Genomic DNA, 15,006 nt, shown 5'->3' on the forward strand with positions numbered 1-15,006 from the left:
GAATATCTATGCTTTAATTTTCCACAGCAATAGCTTACAAAGTGCAGTCCTTCAGCGAACAGTATCAGTATCTCCTTGGAAGTTTTTATAAATGCAAATTCTTGAACATTACTCCGACCTATCTAAAGTAGAAACTCCAATAAAGCCTAGCAATCTGCATTTTAACAGGTTTTTAGTTGATTCTGATGCATGTTCAAGTTTGAGAACAAGTGTCCTAGAGCTTAATTTAGTTTACCAAGTAAAAGAAATGAGGTGGTATGAATAGAAAGTCACTGTCAGTGAAGTAGTGCACTTTCTAAGGAAAACCTCTTCCAAGTATTATATCTTAGCTCCAGTCTAAATCATCATAGAGAGAATTGGTTTTCAGTTTTAGAGAAAGGAAAAAATGCCTCCAGTCCTTCTATTCCTCCAGCCCCATAAATATCAGTCAAAATAAAGCACTACCGTAACAACTTAAAACCATCGAACAACGCTTTGAAACTCTATCTCGGCCTCAAGCTGCTTATTTGAAAATAGGTGGAGCTAATTAAGAGACAATCGTAAAGTCACTGACATGTTACAATTTGCAGTGGTTAAATGCAGTCTTGTATTTTGTTTCTAATAGATTCATTAAAATAACTGTTGCTCATAAATTCCACTCCATCTAGGTCACCAGGTGATGCACATGTAGGAACAGTGCTAGAAGAAACTGTAGTCACAGGGAATGAGGCAGGATCATAGGTTGGCAGTTTCCTTCCCAGAACCAGGGCATTTGCCATATCAGTTACCTTCCTGAAATCATGACCCATGTGGGTGAGACTATGCTAGATTACACTGGAGTTACATTTGGACTTTTCCTCAATTCTCAACCCTGGCTCTTCTCATTTCAATGATGTTATGCCACTAGATGGCTCCAGAGTGTCTACCTGCACATGAAAGGCCAGAGATTTGAAAATTGGAGTGCACTTTGTAAGCTATCCGCAGACATGGTCCCCTGCAATTGAATTCCACTCAACCAGCGGTGATGTCTCATTTTCTCTCCTCCATCTTTCAAGAGTGATGGTGTCTCCAACAGAAAACATGAATGCCTCAGACCAATAAAGCACGTGTCTTCTCCACATTCCAAACTTTAAAGTCTAGCTTTGAGCAGATGATATATGAATGCTGAAAGTGGGAATACACATTCTGTCCTTAAATTTTATAGCATTTCATAACTTAGGTGGTTGTGGGTTATTAGAAAATGTAACAGCACAAAATGGATCAAAGATTTCCCATGCTCAAGCCTCGCTTAATCAGAGAAGCTAAGAGATAAGTTATTAAGCCTGACCTGCCTTTTTTATATTCTGTTCTAGTGGTGTTGGTTAGTGTGGAAACTCAATTTTTCTTTGTTTTAGTTTTTCTAAGTGTAAAAGTATTGTTTTTTTTTAAGTTTGTGATATGAACTCAGTTTCTTCTAGGCTTAGCTTTCGTTTCTAAATTAATCCAATTTGACGACACCCTCTAAAATGAGCAATCATGCTTACCAAACTCTCCCATTGTGATAGTGAATTGTTTCTGGGATGGATACTTGAAGCAAGTGGAAAGCAACCACAAACTGAAATTACCCATCCAGAGGCCTGAGAGAACATGGACCAGGAGACAAAAAGCCTGAATCCAGAAGGAAGAGGGCTCTAAGGTTGAAAAGGCACGCCATGTCAAAGTAGGAGCTTCACTTTGGCAAACCAAAGCCATAAAGAATTTGAAGTTTGGGGATACTAATTTTATGAATAAGTAGAGGAATTCAGTCTGCAGAGAGAAGAATGGAATGTGTACAAAGAAAATATCACATGCGAGAAAAAAATTTAGACTCAGAAAGATATGCAGTATAGGTATCTGAAAAGCTTCTTCCAGTTCCTACGTGCACTGCTTATACTTCTTCAACCAAATGCCACATGTGGTTTTCTGAGACTTCACAGCCACTCTTTCCCCATCTTTTTACATTTTCCTTGAGCTTATTGTCAAAGATTCCCAAACAGTCCTTTGTTCCCAATGAACTAAAATTTAGAAGGCATCTTTTATTGTGAGTCAACTCAAAATACTAAATTCCTTATAGTTGAGTTTATGAAGTAGGGGAAACTGTCTCTGTGTCTTTGGTCTCGACAGTTTTTTGGTTCTTTGTCACCACCATCTCCTGACAGAATGATGGTATTGGCCTCTGACCTGGTTCTTTGCTACTCTCCACGCTCCTATAAAAGTACAATTTTTTTTTTCTTTTTTTTTGAGACAGAGTCTCACTGTGTTGCCCAGGCTGGAGTGCAGTGCCGCGATCTCAGCTCACTGCAAACTCCGCCTCCTGGGTTCGCGCCATTCTCCTGCCTCAGCCTCCCTAGTAGCTAGGACTACAGGCGCCCGCCACCACACCCGGGTAATTTTTTGTATTTTTAGTAGAGACGGGGTTTCACCATGTTAGCCAGGATGGTCTCGATCTCCTGACCTTGTGATCCACCCACCTCAGACTCCCAAAGTACTGGGATTACAGGCGTGAGCCACCGCGCCTGGCTGAAGAGTACAATTTTTAAAACAGAAATGTATTTTTTCCATTCCTTGATTTAAACCATCTTTCCTATAAGAAAAAATAAATAAAGTAAAAGCCTTACAACGGCTTTCAGGTTTTTGGCCTGGGTCCTGTCCATCTCTCCAATCTCATCTTAGAGTCCTATTTCTCCTCTTCATTCTCTATGCTCTAGCCACCCTGGCCTTTCAAGTTCTAGGACAGACCATTTTCTTTCCAACTTCAGAATCTTTGAACACACTCTTCCCTTCCTGTTAACTCCTTCGCCCTTCATCTTTTACTTCAAATGCTACTTCCTTAGGGAAGAAATTCATAAACCCCTACAATAAAAAGACTTCGTTTTAGCACACTGTTTCCTGCATAACACTTATCTCATTTTGAAGCATTTATTCACATTCACTTGTGTCTTGTCACCTATTCTCCCACCAGACTGCAAAATCTATAAAAACCGCTACTTTTTAGTGTTTTTGCTCACAGTTGCGTGCCCAGTTTCAGGAAGCTCACTATATCTTAGTTGAATGAATGAAGAATGAATGAATGAATGAATGATTCTATGAGTACTTGAAGAGAAGTTCTGAACCCTGTAGCATATTCTATGGGAATTTTTTGTGGTTGTTCTGCTTGATATTTTAATTTCCTTTCATTATGATGCATACTTATTCTTTTTTGTGAATGTACGGCTGGTACAATGTGTCTAGTTTGCATTGTACAGTTTTTGGAAAGCCTTACATTTTGGAAGTACATATATTTAAGAAACACATTCAATTTGAATAATGTTTCATTATAATCAAGAATCTCAGAGATATATTCATTTTTGTGAATTGAAGAACATTTTTACCTGAAGGTTGGCATGATGATGAATACATGACAAGATTAGAATTGGAGGGTGTAGGCAGAGACAATGGGAATTCTAGGCTATTCCAAGGTTTTGAGGGTACTTGGTCCTTATTAAGTGAATTTAAATTTGCTTGGTATTTTTTCAGCCACTACTACAAAAAAAATCTGATCACTTGAATAACTTCAAAGCACATGAAAGTAAAATAGGCATTGCTGGTAATTTTAAATAATTTTAAAAGCATTTCCACAACTTTTCTTTGAGGGTGTGAAAAACCAAGAAAACATGTTCAACCATAGCTTTAAAAAATAGAAAAAATATAGACAGGTAGAAAGAATCCTCTTTGCTGTTATTGAACTATCTTTGCTGAGTTGAACTTATACTTCACCAAGAAAGTATTCTGAATTTATTATTTTCCATATTGTTTTCCTTTGATTCCAGTTTGATCTGTTAATACTTTTTTAAAAATAATCATCAGCAAAAATAATAGGCCTATGGATACTTACTTCCCCATCATCTTCAATTTCCACATTTCATCAAAGAATTTTCCCTCTATTACATCCTTTAATGTGCTTTTTGGCATTCTAAAAACCCAATGCAATTTCTGTGCTTATAGTATTGCTGTATATCTATAAGTATTGCTGGATGTTTTCTCATATTTTGGGAAATTTTTCTACTTTGATTTAGTTGGGCAAGTTACATGTTCACTTTCTACTTTCCCTTTCAGGGTATTTGGCATTTATAATGCTGAGTTGAACCCTATGATATCATATCTAGCTGCCAATATTTAACCATTTGCCCTACATAAATGGCAATTTCATGTGGAACATCCACATATAAAAATAGCTAACATTTATTAGTTGTTATATTTCAAATACTTATATACTTACTTTTCACACATTATTTTATTTAAACTTCTCATTTTATAATCTAAAATATTCAATATAAGAGAAATTAAAATAAATTACCGGCCAGGCATGGTGGTTCACGCCTGTAATCCCAGCACTTTGAGAGGCGGAGGCGGGTGGATCACGAGGTCAGGAGTTCGAGACCAGCCTGACCGACATGGTGAAACCCCGTCTCTACTAAAAATACAAAAATTAGCCGGGGGTTGCGGTGCACACCTGTAATACCAGCTACTCAGGAGACTGAAGCAGGAGAATTGCTTGAACCCAGGAGGCGGAGGTTGCAGTGAGCTGAGATTGCACCACTGCACTCCAGCCTGGACAACAGATCGAGACTCCGTCTCAAAAAAAAAAAAAAAAAAAAAAAAACTTACCCTAATAAAATCACTATTAGGTAGGGAAGCTGGGTTGTAAACCTAAGTCTGCATCACTCCAAAATCTAAGGTGTTCAGCACTGCAGTGTCTCTTAATGGTGATATCTTATTTACTTTTTTCTTATCAGTTTTTGAAGATCACTACTGAATATTCCTTTTCAGAGAAAGCTATTATTAATTCAAATAAAAGTGATAATTTCTCCCTGGTTCACATACAAAATTCCAAATATATTTTCCAGAAGCTATACTTTGACAAATATCAAGGTGTTTTCAAACATTTGAAAAATAATTTTTTTGCTTTTTATTGGAATATTTTGTCATTTTGTAGATAAAAATTTCATGCGTTCCTAAAGCAATTTTTTCTTAGAAACAGTGGCCTGAAGCCTCTAGAAATAGGGCTTAATACCTAATAACTAAAAACATTTTGACTCTTCTTAGTTTGCATTAAAGGAAAATATAAATGTGTAGGGAAAATAACCACTCATGCCAGATCACTTGCCCTCACAAATCATCCTAGAAATAAATCTGCGTTCTCTATCTGCTACGAGTTTTTTATAAGTGTTTAAAAGCCATTTTTAATTACTGAGAATGGGGTCTATGTGTAGCTTTAATAAAATTCCTTTTTAAAATGTGGAAACTATAAGTTCAAAACCCAAATCAAATGTACTTTGTTAACTTTGTAACATGAGATTGTATAGCCATCTGGCCCCCAGGCCATCTCTGCATATAAAACATAAATAACATTTTTAATTTAAGTAATAGATAAATCTGTTTCAAGTGCCTCAGCATCCATGCCCAACATTGTCTGCCAATCTGTTGATCCTAAATAATATTTTCAAGCTGTGGTAAGATTATTGGTGTTCTGAAGCAATCTGGAAATACCAAGTTCTTATGCCAGGAAATGGGTCAAAATGTAATCTCTTCATGTTACTGTTTTGATTTCAGAAATAGCTCTGTCCTTCACAACACTGGGAGCCTGTTTATTTTATTCTTCTCCTGGATTTGATTACAGCTGCCATTCTGCTGTTGCAATGTAAACTTTATTAAATATCTACTTTTAATTAACCTCCTTGGCACTGGAACCTCTTGCCAACATCAGTTCGTTTTTGGTTTCTCACAACAGTTGCACTTTTCTCCTTAAATAGTGATTCTGTAATATGCTGTCCTCACATAATTATCACAAAATAGTCCTGTACTTGTTCAGCCAAGAGAGACTAGACAGCATGAACTTTAGAGACAGAGATGTCTGTGTTTGGGTCTTAACTCTGACACATGGACCTATGTGACTCTGGGCAAGTTCCTTTCTATTTTCTGACATCCTCATTGGTGGAATGGAGATTTCATGGGTTGTCAGGGCTCCTGACTGGATAAGCAACATCAGGTGCCTTCAGTACCCAGAACACAGTTACATGCTCTGAAGGCTAATTCATACCCTTTCTGTTCAGGGGATACATAAATCACATAAAGAAATGGAAGGGACAATGCTTTTCTTTTGTTCTCTTGTTCTCTCAGTTTTATCATTTTATCTTTCATTTTGGAAGAAGCTGATTTTTTTTTTTTTTTTTTTTTTTTTTTTGCTTCAGTCTCCCGAGTAGCTGGGATTACAAGTGTGTGCCACCATGTCTAGCTAATTTTTGTATTTTTAGTAGACATGAGGATTTGCTATGTTGGCCAGCCTGGTCTCGAACTCCTGTCCTCAAGTGATCCACCTGTCTCGGCCTCCCAAAGTGCTGAGATTACAGGCGTGAGCCACTGTGCCTGGCCTAAAATGTTTAATAGACAAAAATAATTGTATCTATTTATGGAGTACAGTGTGACATTTTAAACATTTTAATATATGCACATACTATAGAAAGATTAAATAAAGCTAACTAACATATTCATCATCTCATCTACCTTGTGAGATTATTTAAATGCATGCTTTTCACATTTTGAAATATATGATACAATATTAACTATGATCATGTTGTACAATAGATCACTAAAACTTATTTATTCTATATGAAATTTGTATCTATTCACCATTATCTCCCCTTTCCCCATCACCTCTCACCCCAACCTCTTTTAACCACTATTTCACTCTCTGCTTGTGTGAGTTCAAATTTTTAGATTCCACAAAAGAGTGAGATCATGCAGTGTTTGTTTCTCTGTGCCTGGCTTATGTCACTTAGCATAATGCCCTCCAGTTTCATCTATGTTATTGCAAATAATAGACTTTCCTTCTTTATAAAAGCTGTATAGTATTCCATTGCATATGGAATATGTGATGGATATATTCCAGAGGCAATGGAAGACTACAGAGCATTTATAAAGAAGGAATATCTATTACTATAATATAGACTTTCTTATAACATAGACTAAATTAATATATATTAATAATACACACACCACATTTTCTTTATCCATTCATCTCTTGATGGACACTTAGGGTGTTTCCATATCTTGGCTATTGTGAAGAATGCTGAAATTAACTTGGGAGTGTAGATAGCTCTTCAACATATTGATTTTACTTTTTTTTGAATATATACCCACACACGGGTTTGCTGGATTATATGGTGATTCTATTTCTAGTGTTTTGAGGAAATTTCATATTTTTTTCCAAAATGGCTGTACTAATTTATATTCCTACCGACAATGGACCAGAGTTCCCTTTTCTCCACATTCTTGCCAACACTTGTTAACTTTCATCTTTTTAATTCTCGCCATTTTATATCACTGATTGTTTCATTTGAGAATCGTACAAAATCAAGTTTGCCTTATTCTACTTTTTTAAAGATGCAGAAGTGCATTTTTCTCAGATCATTCTCATAACAGTGGGCTAAGCATGTGCATTTGCTCTGTAAGTAGCTCTTTCATTTGACATCTGAAAGCATTTGTGGTTTTCTTTTTGGCTTCTCTCTTCATGATGCTGGTGGGGATGAAAAGTCAGGATCCAGAGTTGAGCAAGGACCACAGGCACGTGGATGAGGAGAACTAACTATCTTGTAAAAGCAGCAAAATAAATCAATATTCTTTTCCCCACCTATTTTTTCCATTTTAATAAGTAGCATAATAAAGTCTCTGGCCAATACCATGCTTGCGTGATATATTTATGTCCATGATACCAGAGGTAACTGACTTTTTTTTTCATCCATTCATGAATTCAAAGAATATTGTTGGCTAGGCCTTGTGCTAAGAAATGGGAAACAATAAAAAGTTAATCCAATTTGAATCCTTGTTTCCAAGGAGCTTTCAGTCTGATAAAGGAAACGAGATACACACTCCAGTGGTTTTCATGGAAAATAGAATGTGGGAATCCCAAGAGCAGTCCAAGGCACTTTTGATGTTTTGAAGGGAAAAGTTACTCTCAGTTGTAGAAAGAAAATGGATATATATAGAAAATATTCCTCATTGTTTGTATTTCAGTTTGGCCTTGAAACATTATCTCAAAACAGCTTAGAAGTGGTTTAAGAGTAGTGATGAGGTTGGAGGGTTAGCTGAGAGGGTGCCCCCACCTATGTGAGTCATCTTTGGGCTATGTGTGCGGAACAAGCACATGCTATCTTATTTATATGATAGGCCACTGCCCAGCCAGCTACAAACCCAATAGTGCAGGAAGATATTGAATGAAATAGTATGTAACCCTGGCATACTCAGATACGCCAATAATTGCACCCTTTGCTCTTGACATGGTCTGATCCCCAGCCACAAGTGCCAAATGTTATGAGTCTGTGGCTCTGATTTACTCTATTAGGCATATCTGTCATTCTAATGGGCTAACTAATGGCCTAAATTTCAGTGTACATCTCTACAAAACAAAAAAGGCATTACAGGGCCTTGTCCCCTAACTTGTACCCTTGATCTTGTGTTTCCATTGAACTGTTTATTTGCAGGTTGAATAGTAACCTCAAGCAAATAACCTCACATTGAAGCTGAGTGTCTACCATCAGTCTCCTAACCTTCACCAGTCTTTGTGGCTTATCCCAATTTGGAAGGTGTATTTATTTAGACTCATTTATGGGGACAAATGGATATTATGGGGGACTGTGTTTGGCTCATGGGAGCCCTACTTGGTTTTGTCACTGCATATCAGGGTGAGTAGGTTTAGAAGAAAATCATATGTGGAATGAGCAATATAAGCAACTAATAATATATCAAAACAGAGGCCACATTTGAAAGGCGAGAGTGGACAATAATGTTGGAAAAGAAGCTTAATGGTAGAAGACTTTGAATGTCAACTCTTCAAGGGAAGATTTGATTACCTTGCCAATAAGAAGACCTTGAAGGATTAGTAAATGTATATAAGTAATAAGACCTGAAAGAAAGATCAAAACTGTGTTACAGAAAAACAAACCTAAAACTAAGACATGAAGTACTTGGGGAGAAAAATCAACAACAAAATACTGCTCATATTCACTTGGTAAGAGTATAAACAATTTCCTAATCAAATGAGAGGTTCTCGTGTTGTTCCCTTTCCACTTTTATATTTACAACACATAATGAATAAAATTTAAGAGTTTGTAACGAAATTTTATTTTACTAAGTAGCTGTCAGATATCAGCATTTATTTACAAAGTCAAACTATTTATACACATACTTTACAAGAATCAGTAATTAAGTCTACATGCTTAGGTCTATTTTGATAGTTGTTTCCATGGTGTAGTGATTTTTTTTTTCATCTTTAGAGCTTCAGTTTTTTTTAGAGGGGCTTAATGTTTTTGTAAAGTTTTTTTTTTTTTTCCAAAATGGATAACTTGTAGGTTGTCATATAAATGATATAATGAGTAAAGTAAATTGGCATTTTAAATGATTTAATTTCTGGATCTCAAACAACCAAGTGTTTCATTCAGGAGCAAGTTACAAAAAGGTATTAATGTTACTCCTGTTCTGTAAACCCCTGGTACAAAGTTTGTAACACAACAGAATTCAGTTATGTTTTTGGGAGCATTGGTCCAGTTGTATGGCCAGCACTTCATGCTGTGGGTCATGGACCTGCTTCCAAAATGAGCGCAAAGCAGAAGATTTTTGGATTAACCACTGTTTTGCAATAACTGAGTCATGGAGCTGCTCTTTAGATGGATTTGTTGGTGATAAGCTTATTTTAAAAGATTTTTTCTTTCTCCTTTCTCTCTCTCTTGCTTTATTTATTAGGGTCTAAAACATGCTGGACAAATCATAGGTGCTCATTAAGTAGAGGTATGTTTGAAAAAAGGAACCTCATGTTTTTACAATTGTTACTACGTTGGAAGAGGTGCCTGCTTTAAGGAGGAGCTCTGCAGTCCTGGCAGGGTTTTGGAATCCCCCAGACCCCACTTCTCAACTATTATCCTCATTTTTAACTTAGGAAAGAGAATATCAGGCTTTCAATTAATGAATTCATAACCCAACTCTGCCATTCTACCTATGAGAGCATGAGCAAGTTGGTTACCATCATCTGTGCATGGCTTTCTTTCATCCTTAAAATGGGGATAGTAACATAGTTAGAACTGAAATAAATATCAAATGGAATGAACATAAGTATAAGTGTCTAGTGTGTTGAATATAGAAATACCAAATAATTCTGTGTCTTATGAAATAATATTTAATAATGAATATTAAGAATAATATTTCATCAGTCAAGATGAAGAATTCACACTTGGAGAGTGAAATCCACTATCCTTCTTCAGCCAATGCATGCTAGAGATGTGCCACAAAAGGTTCAATATTTTCATAGATGTTCAAGTTTATCACCCTTTAAAAATCATAAAAAAGCACAATGAACTAGATCTCCTCACATACACTGTATGCTAACTATTTTGTTATGCCTAAAACTATGTAAATACACTGATATCTCATAGTACATAGTACAAATACACTGATTAACAAATATTCACTGTTTCTCTCTATGACTGTTTAAAAAATTACCTTCAGTCTCCTAGGAAGCTTTGGATAAGAAGCATCTGTAGCAGTACATTTGGAAGGGAATAGTTCCCACCAGATTACACTGCCATTTGAAGAATGTTGCCTGACTAATTATGCTTGGGTTGAAGTGGTACTGTTGCCATATGTAGATTAAAATATTAATAGAACCTCAGAGTGCATCCTCCTTTCTGGCTAGCTTTAGAGTGTGGTCTATCATAAATTGGAGCAGCCCGGTAATGGCCAAAGTCCCATATGCTAACAATGCACTGTTGTACGCTCTAAAACTATTTGAGGATTACTTATCTATCACAGCAGAGGACATTTCTTGATCTCCTCACTTTTCGTGTTTACATTAGTCTTTCTGGAGTTTAAGGATCATCTTCAAACTCATTTGTGCATCAAAATGCCATGCATTGCCCTTCACGTGGGTATAAAATCTATTAAAATGATTCCATACATCATTCTCTGAAATATTCAGTCTCAGATGTCTCTATAGAAATAGCGGTGTGCATGCTCTTATTTTTGACTCTGTGCAGACTCTTACTATACTTAAAAGCATGTGTTTGGAAAATTAGCCTAGAACTCTGGGGTGGATATTTTACCACATGAAATTCAGTGAGTCAAAGGGAATCACATCCATCACTTGGGCCTAAGAATAATACTAAGAAGAAGTATCCATTGAGCACAATATTAAACACCTTACACAAAATATCTTGGTTAATTTTGGTAACAACCCTATAAAGTCGATTATATTTTTCCCCGTTTTTCAGACGTGAAGCCTAAGTCTCAAGGACATTGAATGTGTAACTTGTAAAGGGCATGTCTCATTTGAATTCCAAAGCTCATACTCCTCTCTGTGGCATTATAGTTTCTGATTTCCATGACAGCTGGGCACAGCATACCTAGACATCGCGTTAACTTCCAACTCTGATTCTATCCTCAACAAATAGAGGGATGTAATGATAATCAGTTGTTGTACTGAGGCCTGTTAGGCATGAGACTTCCCAGCCTATGGTTTGAATTGTCTATAGGCTCTTTCACTAGAATATTGGCTAAGAGCATTGCCATGGTGTCCTCTAGCCCCAGAGAGCTGTATCTGAGGAACTCCTCCCCAGCTCACAAAAGCAATTAATTATTTCCAAACCAGTCCCCTCACTTTAAACTCTTGTACAAACATAATGAATGACAAAGGAGTTTGAATCATCCACAGTGCATCTGTGGAACTTGAGAAAACTTTACCACAAGACAGCACAAAGCCAACCAGGGTCCCTGATTAAAAGTGATTTTTTCTTTAATTGAAATGATCTCTATGAACAGCTTCCAGGTGAATTGGGTGAGTGTGGGTGAGGCAAGTAGGAAAGTCTTCACAGCTGAGACAGGGTTCATTTGTATATATTTATTTATTTATGCTTGATGGAGGAAAAGGAAAGGCAAGCATATATTGCGGAGTAATTTATTGAACCAATGAAAATGTCACGAAAACATTTCAGAATTGGACTGTGTGGGAGACAAACATGACTTTAGATTCTGGGAGAGGCTCAATATTCAGTTTCCACACAGGCAAATGGAAATTCTTCACAAAACTTAAAATAAGCAGATGAAGAATTTAAGTTACACGAATCTTAAAATAAAAATCTCTGGTATGATTAATTGAAAAGGAAGTTCAGTTACACATTATTTTTGGCTAAGAAAAAGATATAGAGTCATGGGCTGCATAATGACGTTTCTGTCAAGGAGGGATTGACTATATGAAGGTGCTCCCATAAGATTATGATACCATATTTTTACTGCACCTTTTCTATGTTTAGGAACACAAATAACTAGCATTGTGTTACAATTGCCTACAGCATTCAGCACAGTACCATGCCATTATAGGTTGCAGTCTAGGAGAACTAGGCTATACCCTATAGCCTAGATGTGTAGTAGGCTATGCCATCTAGGTAAGTGTAAGTACACTCTGATGTTCACCCAATTGAATGGCCTAATGATATTTGACTGTAAATATATTGTTGTTCAGTAGTATCAGAGGCTTGGCAGTTCCTAGTTTGATTTTCCTTAACTTGAATGAGTAGTGGAAACTTAGAACTAAAAATGGCTGTAGAAGTTATTTCATTTGAATCTTTCATTTTATAGAAGAGAAAACGAGGCCTCTAGAGAAAAGACAAGACATATCCACTTGCATCAAATCTTTTGTAAAATAAGGAGGAATAAATATTAAATAGAGGCAATCCAAATGTTTTTTTATGGGTCACCATGGCGACTTCATATGTGTCCTGATTTTCTTGCTCTTTTTCAAATAATTTGCTGCTTGTGAGTTATGCTATTTCATTTTGTCATAATTCCATTGTTTCTCCAGTCTAGGAAAGTAAAAGTAACCATTCTGGAGTAGTTGTGTTTCATTTTTTGTTTTCTCTCATGAATATTTGGAATCTGTAGCTCTTTGTTGACTAGTTCATCTTCCCAGGCTAATGACCTATTTCATTATTTTTGAAGTAAAAACAGTAGAAGAAGCAGCGTTATATTGAAATTTGAATGTAATCATAATTATAGTTAATAGCTGGCATTTGTTGATAATTTACTATATTCTGCACATTGTACCAACTATGCGAGATGTGTGTGTGTGTATTCTCATAGTAACTCTCTATATAGAGTATATAGAGTTATATATATACACTATGAGAATATACACATACATCTCTCTCTCTATATATATATATATACTATGAGAATATACACAAACACATACACTTTTTATATTCTCATAGTATCTCTATAATATAGGTTTAATTGTTCTATTTTGTAGATAAGGAAGCAGAGGCCAGAGAGGTTTGGTACCTTGGCCATGGACACTACCATGTTTACTAATGGTAGTTCATCTTATGAAGCCTGGCTGCAGAGAGTGCATTTTTAATGAGTTTGCTCTACTACTTCTCCAGTATGAGCTCATTTTGCAGAAGAAAAAAAACTGATGTACAAAATTAAATCATTTGCCAACACCATGGAGCCAGGAAGTGACTGGTCTGGGAGATGACCCTTGGTCATTCTCCTACTGCGATGCTGATCATCATGACATCCTAAGCACATCAGAGGCTGCAACAGAGTAAACAGAGCAAAAGAGAAAGGCTGGCAAGACAGGAACTGGGACCTCAGAAGGAGCATGTGCTATGAAAGTAGTTTGTTCAGGTGGACACATAGTTTAGGCTTTGGAGGATCCGTCCTAGATTTTGTCAGTGTATCCACCACAGGTGTTACAAGCTTGAGAAGACAATCAGTCCATAAGGCACAAAGAGGCTTCAATCTAAGTTTATTTAGTTATATAGGTCAAGAGATTCAGCACTGATTTTATCTTCATTGAAGGGAAGGCGTCAGCTACCTGAGTTCAGAGATTCTTTAGTCCCTGTGTCCATATAAGACACATATGGTTGCTTCTGTTAAAACCCAAGACGTGTCTGGGTCATTTAGACCCAGATAAACTGCTCCGTTATTTCCCAACCATCATTTATAACTGTATTTACATAGGACCAAGGTCTTCATGCCAAATCCCAGCTGCCCCAATCCAGGTGTAGTCCCAAACGGCGACTCAGGCAGACACAACATTCCACATTTATCTTAACTCTGTAGTTTCCAAGGAAACAGGGCTGTGAGAAGACAGACACTGAGTTTTCAGTTCTTTATCAGCCCAGGCCTGATATTAACCCTTTATACACAGCTAGGTACACCAGAGTAATACTTGGCACCATGCCGGCACTGAGTAGGCACTCTAGAAAGAATAAAAAATGAATGCGCTTCTGAATGAAGGGATGTTCCAATGGATATTGCCTATCTCTGGATTATCATCTCACAGTAGCTAAACTAAAAGAACTGATATATAAATCAAATAAAAATAGTAGAGGAGATACAGTAATTAGCAAAATCATTCAGGGCCCCTGACATCATGAGGCTTACCATCTAGATAGAGAAGCATACATTAAACAAATACTTATACAATGACATATAAAATTAGGAAGGTTAAAGTGCTGTGAGAGAGGGTAGTGAATATATGAAAGCATGCAATAAGATAAGATGGATTGTCAGAGGGGTCAGAGGAGTGCACCTGAAGAAATGCTGCATTACCAGATGTTGGAATGGGGAGTAGCAACCTCTAGGAAGACACCAGAGAAACATTTCTCTAGGATTAGAAATAGAATATATAAAAGTCTTGTTGCAGGAAAAAAAATGTAGTGCATTCACTAAATGTCTGTCATTAGAATGTGACATCATAATTTACATGCAGTGCTCCTGAGATTATAATGCATTTTACATATAACATTTTAATCAATCATTCAACAATTTATTTTTTAAATTGAGAACATACTGTATCAAGCACTGTACTGACTGCTAAGGATACAATGATCAAGGCAGGTATGGTTCATTTCTTGAAAGTACAATTTAATGGAAAATCAAACATGATGATGGCAAGTATTGGGGATCACAGAAGCATAA

This window comes from Pongo abelii, chromosome 9, assembly GCF_028885655.2.
Source record: "Pongo abelii isolate AG06213 chromosome 9, NHGRI_mPonAbe1-v2.0_pri, whole genome shotgun sequence".
In the NCBI taxonomy this organism is placed as follows: Eukaryota; Metazoa; Chordata; class Mammalia; order Primates; family Hominidae; genus Pongo; species Pongo abelii.